Here is a 9,942-nt window from a genome sequence, read left to right on the forward strand (position 1 = left end):
GTATATTCACACAGTGGTATATTATGTAGCAATAAAAAGAAAAAAACTAACATTGCATGAATGACACAATTCGAAGGAATTTTAGAAACATAATAAGTGAAGCAAGTTGCAGAAATCTAAAGCAGTCTGATATTATTTTTAAAAATTTCAGAAATAAGCAATACTAAGCAAATAAATCAAGGTATAGATAGATAAATATAAAACTCTATGTTTCTAAAAGTCAGAGGGCGATTAACAAACTTCAGGATACTGGTTAACTCAGGAAAGATAGGATAAATTCCACAATCTAAGGCTTAATCTTGAGTCACAGATTCAAGAATATTCGCTTTATTATTAGGCTTCATAACTTAAATATATACATTACATATTTATTAAGCATCCCTATGTTGGCAATGTAGGTTTTTTAAAATGTATTTTGTAACGTATGGTATTTGCAAAAGAAAATATGTATACTTTTCATTGTTAATAGCAAGCCCATCCTGAGTACTTTTAGCATGATTGCCCAGTCTTGTATTAGGGTTCATAAATCTCATATTGAGGCCAAAGTAAGAGTTCATTCTGACTCTGAAACTTTAAATGACATTTTGATACTATCTGTTGCTCCAGAGAAATTCCATAAATTATAATGACTCAGTAAATGGTTTTCCTTTTTTAGATGAAGAAAATATGATGACATTATCTCTTCCTCAACAAAAAAAAATCAATTTCTAGCTATAAAAGATTACAAGAATACTACATGTTCTTCAGATGAAGCCTGAGATGTGAAATGCAGTCTAAGTTCTCCATTCATCCTTTATGGTTTCCAAAATTCCTTTTATATAACTAGCATGTTAAAAATTGAAAGCATTTTTTATATTTCCAGAATTTCTTTTCATCTTAATAAATTTTACTGTTTTTAACTATAAAATCACTTCAAAAATAGACATATAAACTAAAAATTTTCCATAATAAAGACATATAAAGTAAAAATTTTACCACCCATAGATAACAACTTTTTTGTTGTATATTTTTCTCTCCCGAGGTACATATATTTTAGGTAATCGATATCAAAATTCATCTAGTTTAGCATTTTGCTTTTGAAAGTATTTTATTTTTGCTTTTGAAAGTATTTTAACACAATTTAATGCCTGCAGTTTCATTAGGAAATGCTCTTTTATTTGAAGCCTTCTTTACCTGCTATATCAACACTGATGGAAAAAACATGAGACTGGTTGGGTAGGAAGTGGGTCAGAGCGGAGCCTTACTACAGGGGAGAAGCAGCGCTTACAACTAGCACTGTCAATAGTGGCTGAATTGAAGCAGATGGTATACATTCCCCTCCATTAACATAAATATAGACAGCATTAATGTAGACACGGTCCTACCTACCAACCCCGCCCACCACCTGAAGTTTAAGTTCGTGTCCAAAGACCTGGCATTCAGGAAGCATTCTCCCAGTGTTCCACCCATTTTGTAGCCGGAGTAAGTTTGGGTACTCTCTGAGCTGCCTTTGACCTCCAGGAAAAACGGCATGGGCTTCAGAGAGTCGGGAAGATTGAGGAAGATTCTGTAGGCGCGTAGCAATAAGAGGCAACTCCACAGAACAGAGAGCTGCGGCTCCTTGTCCCGTCCCGCCCCGGGGTAGTCTCTTATGCAGGCACGGAGGGTTTCATTAGAAATGCCTCCCTGTAGCTGTCAGGCTTTCACGTGAAGAACGGGGACCGTGGAACACACTCAATAAACATTAAGACTGCAGTATCCCAGTACGAGCGGGGGACACCGCAACCCCCTCGGCGCCACATCGGCCGCTTTCCCTTTAAGAACCTGAGCGCCCATCCCGCGGAGGGAGCTGCCCAGGTTCTGCGTGCAAGTACGAACTCAGATCCCTCCGCCGAGCCCCGCTTCGTTTCCCCCGGATTTCCTTCTCTCGCTCCCACCCGCCCGCTTCGGGGCTCCCGGTTCGCACTTCCCCGGCTACTAGTCCGGGCGAGCCTATCCCTCGGTCATCGACCTAGGCCTGGCCTGGTCCGCGGAGCCGCCCCGCGGCGGCCCGCCCCCGATCCCGACACGCACTTCCGGCGAAGCGGCAGCTGGGACGGAGCCCGGCAGGGAGCGGGCGCGTGGGGCGGCAGGCGGTCGCGGGAACGCTGGCGGTACTGTTGCGGGACCTCTTGACACAGAATCATGCCCTGCGCGGGGAGAGCAACGAGCTCGGACCCGGTGCGGCGGCTGCTGTGCGAGAAAGCCAACCTGCTGGCCCGCGTGCGTCTGCCTGCCTGCCCGGTGGCTTTTCCCTCCCAAAACGTTTAATGGCGACTCCGGCCGACTTCCCGAGTTTTGATCCAAACAGCCTCTTACATACGGTTCTTCGAGGCCAGATTCTTCAAGGACACCCCAAAGGTGGCATTTTAATTAGCTGCCGCACTGGGATGGCCGAAGAGTGGGTAGTCCCCTACATGGAGAGGGAGAGCCCCATCCTGGCTCATTTCATGGGCTTCGTGGACGCGCTGAAGTAGGCGTTTGGCTGAAACGGGTAGAAAAGAAGGCGGCAGGACCCCTCTTATGGGGAGGGACGGCTGGGAGCCACTGCACTTGTCTTTGATTCACAAAGAGCTCTCCAGTTCCCAGCTGCTGGGCCCTGACCCTTGCTTGGAAGCTTGACCGCCGCCTGTTCTTGCCAACCCCACTGCCTTTGTACCCTGCCCAACAGCCCCAGCCACTGGCAGGGGACCTGTGAGAAACTGAACAGACAACCCAGAATCACGCCACGCCCCTGCCACCTGCCATCTAGGAAGACTGCTGCCCACTGCCTTTGAAAATCAGGACCAACCTAGGAAGTGCCTGAGTTTGTCACACCCCAATGGAAACTGATTTGGATAGCTCAGGGCAGGAGACAGCTTCTAGGGTTAGTGTGCCGGGCAGCCAAATTGATGTTTCTCCCCCAGGAACCAGTTTTCTGGACTGGTTCCATCCTTCATTTTCTGTTCTGAAACCACGGGTCTCAGATTGTGCCTTTTGGGCAGAGAAAACCAGGCGCTGGACACTACATGGAAAAAGTACTTACTTTTAAGACCTTAAATATATATCTTGCATTACCATATGCACAGTACTAGGTGTTAGAGAAAAAGACAAAAAAGACCAAATATATGACTGCAGGAGCACAATTTTGTTCTGAGGAAAACTTCTAAGTGCGTATTCCAATGTCTGGTAAAACATGGTTTTGTGTGTAAAGAATGCATATTAGATTCTTGTTTTAGGGCCTTTTTAACTTTTTACCCCATAGTTTATGCATTAAAAACATCCAGCTTACAAAGGAGACAGAACCCAGCTTGAACAGTTTTTAGGTTTGTTACTGATTCTGTGAAGGTGGTGTTTTGAAAGATGCATATAACTTGTGGCCAAACCTCTAATTATATTTTTGCAAGATGTGATTAAGACCGGTTATAACAATTATCTTATCATTGCCAGTTAGCATTACAAGAGTTTATAAGGAAACCGGGCCCCTCAGCGTGATCTCTTATATACTACACTTTTGCAGCACACGAGTTCTAACAAAACAATGAATCTTGGACATATTGACCAAATAGTTCAAAGCAGTGGTTCTCCCACACACACACAAAAAAATCTATAAGATACGACACAAAAAATTTTTTCAACAAACCTCACAAGAGCACATATTTGATAGGATACAAAAACTCCCTAATGAAAGATCAGCATCTGGGGCGCCTGGGTGGCACAGCGGTTAAGCGTCTGCCTTCGGCTCAGGGCGTGATCCCGGCGTTATGGGATCAAGCCCCACATCAGGCTCTTCTGCTATGAGCCTGCTTCTTCCTCTCCCACTCCCCCTGCTTGTGTTCCCTCTCTCGCTGGCTGTCTCTATCTCTGTCAAATAAATAAATAAAATCTTAAAAAAAAACAAACCACTATAGAAAAGTAAGTATGAGATATTTTGACTTCTGGGTTACATTTTTCAGCTGTATTTGACTTATTAAACGTTGACGCTGATCTTTCTTTCTTTTTTTTTTTTTTTAAAGATTTTATTTATTTATTCGACAGAGATAGAGACAGCCAGCGAGAGAGGGAACACAAGCAGAGGGAGTGGGAGAGGAAGAAGCAGGCTCATAGCAGAGGAGCCTGATGTGGGGCTCGAACCCATAACGCCGGGATCACGCCCTGAGCCGAAGGCAGACGCTTAACCGCTGTGCCACCCAGGTGCCCCTGGTTTGTTTGTTTGTTTTTTTTTTTGAGGATCATTGATATTTCCATTAAAAAAAAAGAGAGCGAGAAGAAAGTACATGAGGCTTGCTTACAGTTATTACAGTTACATGGAGAGATAGGAGTGGGGAGAGAAGTTCACAAAGGTCAGTGACTTCCACAGCAGATTTTTCCACCTCTGAAATCAGATCATAACAGATCAGTTCATGATCAATTATGATCAGTTCATCATTTTCTTTAGTCTTCTGCTGAATGGTCTGCAGGGATGGTTCTGCATTTGGCCCCTTACCAATCTCACTTAGAAAGCCAGCAGGCCCCTGAGGCCCTCCTACTGACCTGATCAATTTCCTTATCTGCTAGATTGAGATACTCTTCTGTGTGGGCCTTTAATGCTTGGTATCTTTGGCCTTCTATTTCAATTCATAACATGTGTAGCCCTCAATATACTTATTCATTTTAGGGACAGTCTTCAATCACCTTCTGCTTTTCAAATTTCTTGAAAAGTTCAGAGAAAGATGTGTTCATAAAGTTCGTGTCTATAGTAAGTTGATCTTTTTATTTCAGACCTAGATTTCAGTTTTGGCAAGTTCCTTCTGTTTCAGCTTCCTCCATCACCTGGGTTACAGTCCTTAAAATTCCACCCAGAATTTTCCCCATCTCTAGGGATTTTGTATGGAGCTCCTCGTATTGCCTTTTCTTTTTTTTTTTAAGATTTTCTCTATTTATTTGACAGAGAGACAGCCAGTGAGAGAGGGAACACAAGCAGGGGGAGTGGGAGAGGAAGAAGCAGGCTCCCAGTGGAGCAGGAAGCCCAATGCGGGGGCAGATCCCAGGACCCTGGGATCACGCCCTGAGCCACAGGCAGACTTAATGACTGAGCCACCCAGGCGCCCCCCCTCGTATTGCTTTTTAATGCCAGATTTTCCACTTACCTGGCTTTAACTGCCATGACCAGGTCCTTCTAGCTAAACTGCAGTACATCTGTGATGGGATCAACAGACAGAGGCAGCTCCATGGCCCAAGGACACATGGGGAAGAATCTATCACAGCCATATCCAGAGCTCCTAAGAAATCAAATGCCAGCAGCCTCACTTTAGATGGACTTCCTCAGGAAGGCTTGGCATAATAAATGTTGTTTGTCTCAGTGGCCACAGAAACCAATTTACTAGGGCTGTCTTTCAGGAGTGGGTCAAATTTGAGATATAAAAGACTGTTCTCAGAAATTGAGTACACGCATTGTGATGAGTACCGAGTAATGTATAGAATTGTTGACTCACTCTATTTTACATCTGAAACTAATATAACACTGTACGTTAATTATACTGGAATTAAATAATAAACATAAGTAAAAAGTAAAAGAACAAAAAGTGGCTACCAAGCAGAAGCCATAGTAAACAGTCTCCAATAAAAACACATGACACGAAGAAAAAGAAGAAAAAAAAAAAAGACCCTTCTCAAAATGGACTCCTTAAATGAACACATTTCAAACTGCTCCAAACAATTTACCTCCATCCCTGGACCAGAACTTCAGCTGGGTGTCTGAAGCTCCCTTGTTCTCCTCCCCACCCCCAACAAAAGGTATTTATTCAGTACTTAGGAGGAATTAAGACATACAAGTAACTTCACATACAATATTGAAAGGGAGATTTTTTACACGTGAGCTGGCAGTGCAGGAAATTAGTAAGCAAGAGGGCTCAGACTTGTTCTAATCCCACTAAACTACATGCATCGCAAGTGTTAACTTTCTGCCCATCATTTTTTCCTCTTACGGGAGAGAATTAAACTTCACAGAGCCATAAATCAAAGTTTATACATCTCATATCTTTTACATAAATAACTATGTGAGTGCGGCCCTAAATAGCAATTTGTCAGACTTGCAAAGTCGTCCTATTTGACCATTCAGAACCACAGCACTTTCCCTCTAATAGAGACCAAAGCATTTTAAAGGACAAGAACTTTTACAGTCCTGACTAGCTTCAACAGAAGCAAAGAGGCAAAGCAATCCGTTTTCATTTCATCCATCGGCCCCTCTCCGAAACCTCGCTGAGGAGAGTGAACTTATTGTCCAATTTCCACTGCCACTTAAGAGTTAATAATAGGGGATTAGCTTTAGGAGGTTCTTAATATGATGACTTACCACAAATACACAGCATCAACACAGCAGTAACATTCAACTAGAGAGTTTAAAAGATGTTTTGGTGTAAATCACGTAATTATTGGCTTGAAAATCCATTGCAATTTTCTAAAGTTCTCTAAGTAGCAGCAAACTACAAAAAGCTATAAGCTAAAAAAAAATCTTCACGTAATACATCCAGGAGTTTTTGTCCTTCTGCTCTTCACAATACAGGTTTATATGTCAGAATGCACACTTGACACCGATGAACTTTAATTTAGAGAGAGAGAATTTAAGGCTATAACAAGATAACACGTCTGCACATTGCTTTATCATAAAACAACTAATTAGCTTGCAATTTTGTTACGTGCTCAGTAGTGTTAATACACCCCCCAAAAGCATCTGATGACAGAACTAAAATTATCTTGCCTTTAAGAATTATTATTTTTTTCCCTAGTACTGTATTCATTAATTCAACAAAAATTAATTCAGCACCAGCAATATGCAAAACACTGTTCTTGACCTTGATAATTCTCCAGAACATAAAGCTAACAGTCTTCACCCTCTTATAGTTTACAGTCTATTTCCAGGTCTTTCAAATAAAGAAACGAGTGCAAATTCTAAGCATGCACAAGTAATGTGACTATGTGTCCTCAGGCCCGAGTTCACTGATAGTTACAGTGGACAGTTTCCAGCATCCGGCAGCCTCCAGCCTCAAGCTCTCCTCATCTGCGTTCATGAGTGAAACTCTCCTCTTTGAGTCCATGTCAGGTTCTAGCCCATGCGGAGAAAGGTGGGCAGAGCTTGCTGCCGCTGCCCGGACTGCTTCTGTGAGCTGATGCACCCCCAACAATCCACTGTTCCTCCCTCACCTGCTGCTTCAGAGACCCTCCCCCACTGACAGTGTGCTGTTTATCCTCAAGTGATTCCAGGTTTACCTCCAAAATTGAGGAATATGATAAAAGAGAGATTTGCCCCACCTCCCCCCCCATAGAGAGCCAGGTGAGCTTAAGAAGGGGTCCATGTGGAAAAAAAAATTGCACAATTGTTTAGTTTCTCTTGAATTTGGCTTCTATAGCTTTACTATTTGGGGCGTTTTGTGAGTTGCCAGAAAATCAGGCAACTCCTTGTGTATTAAATTAGAGAATGCACTCTAGAGCCAAATGAGCATAATTATTTTTGGTAATGCTTTTGCTTTTATTTCCCTCTCTTATGCAAGTTGTTAAGATTTGACTATCTTAGCGAATTTAGGTTCATTTAATAGCTTTATTTCAGACATCTTCATTTCTTGCCAATTAATTGAAGGTGATTCGCTAGCAGAGCAGGTAATGCAAACTGCAGATAAGTATTAATTCAAGTAAAATACAATCCTTCATCTTCCCTAGACCCTTTTCAAATGGCCTGCTGTCAGCAGTCCTCCGCAGTGATTCTCACACGTGAGGGAGCACCACCTGAGGAGATTATTAAAAACCACAGATTGCTGGATCTCATCTCCAGTTTCTGATTGAGTGGGCCTGGGTTGGCATTGGAGAATTTGCATTTCCAGTTAGAGTTCTTAGGTGATGCTGATGCTGTTGGCGTAAGAATAAAACAAATTAGAAAAAAGAAAAGTACTTCATTCTCCCTGGTGCGGAGGAAAAAGAGAGCATTTACTTGAGAAAATCTGTCATTGTACATTCTTCCTCTACCTCAGGAAATGTGCGGGCACCCTTTTAAAGGCTAAATAGGCCCTTTGCTCACTCAACTATCCAGGAATTTCTCTTTGAAATGGGACCTGGAGCCATCGCTTTGAAATGTAATCATCAGGGAAGACAGCAGTATCTCCCAGTTTGCTGGGAGAACCAAGCCTAACTTCAGAAGGGACCTGGCTCCAAATTATACACCTACCTTCTGTCATAACGTAGGAGACATTTGTGTTTCCTTTGTATGAAGGCAATTAGTCCTCTAACTTGAGAATTAGTTACCGTTTATCTTGAGAACACGGATGTGATGGTTTTATCTGCGTGCCTGAAAATTGGGTGGGATTTTTTTTTTCTGTCTTTGCAGTCTTTTTACTGGCTTTCGTGGGATCCACATCACATTCTGATTTAAAGTTTATTCAATAATAAAACTGTTTTCTTTCTCCCTACCTTTATGGACAGCTTTTCGAGGTTAACAAGAGATTTTATTTTTAATTACATTTCCCTGACATCAAACTGTGCCACATTTTGAGTGAGAACCACTGCACAAGGTGAACCTAAATGTATTATCTATAATTTCTCCCTAGAATTTTGCCTCGTTAGTTCCACCCTGTTCTTACAGCCTGTTGACGTCTTTTTGAATCTTTGAATTTTGATTCTATCATCCTCCATACTTTATATCGTATACAAAATGGATACATTTGTTTTATGTTTTCCATATCATCAGTAAGTTCTGAAAAGAGGCAGTCAGCATCCCTGTAACATGCAGTGCTCACAGTATTAGTCATCAGACAATTATACATCATATAATGTGCTAGGTACCGAAGACATAACTATGAACAAAACAGTCCTGACTCGCGAGGAGCTTTCAATAGGGAAGACAAAGAAACAGACGGTTGTAATGCAGGACTGCAGCGGGGAGGTGGGAAGAGTATGCCTGTAGCAGCACAAAGGTGGCCCCTGACCTCAGCTCTGGAGGGCGTTATGGACTAAATGTCTGTGTCCCTCCAACATTTATGAGTTGAACTCCTAACTCTCAGTGCCCTGGTATCAGGAGGTAATTAGGCCATGAGGGTAGAGCCCTCATACATGAGGTTAGAGCCCTTGTAAAAAGAGGCATCCGATCTTGCCTCCTCTCTCTACTCTGTGAGGATACAACACAAAGAAAACCATCTGTAAACCAGGAAGCAGGCCCTCACCAGACCCAGGTTCTGCCGGCACCTTGATCTTGACTTCCCAGCCTTGACAGCTGTGAGAAATAAATGTTTCTTCTCTAAGTCACCCACCAGTCTATGACGTTTGGTAGAGCTTCCCCGAGCTAAGACAGGGAGCCAGAGATGACTTCCTAAGACAGATGCCAAAGCCGATAGGGGAAGAATGAGTAAGAATGANGGAAAGAGGAGAAGAATACTGGTCTAGGCAAAGGACTAGTGTTTCCAAAACCCAGAGGTATGAGAATGTGTACATTTAGGAAATTGTAGGTAGTTCAACAAAGCTGGGGGTGATTAGGAACACTATGGGAGAACAGGCAGAGGCCAGATTACTAGGCTTAGGAATGGTGTCAAACACCTGCAAATCCATCTGATTATACTACTGTATCATGTTTCTCCATTTTATCTAGGTGCACACCTTATGACTTGGTCAAATGACTTAAAATTGAGATACATTAAGTATCTGTCATTGGTGAAAGCAAATCTCATGGTCAAGCGTAAGGTTAAGGTGGGGGGCAGAGTCAGGGTTGTGCTAGAGCCCCCTCTTACCAGCTCACAAGAATCTATTGTTACATTTTCAGGAATTTGGCAAGCCAGTTGTTAAATATAGCCATTATTTAAAATTAAATTATTATAATTAAATTATATTAAAACAATGATAATAACTACTAAAAATTTATGACTTCTTAGTTACTTTACTACATTTTACTATTGTCTATGTTCATAAGATTATTTGCATTTATTG

The sequence above is a fragment of the Ursus maritimus genome, unplaced genomic scaffold (genome assembly GCF_017311325.1).
Source record: "Ursus maritimus isolate PB19 unplaced genomic scaffold, ASM1731132v1 scaffold_18, whole genome shotgun sequence".
NCBI lineage: Eukaryota > Metazoa > Chordata > Mammalia > Carnivora > Ursidae > Ursus > Ursus maritimus.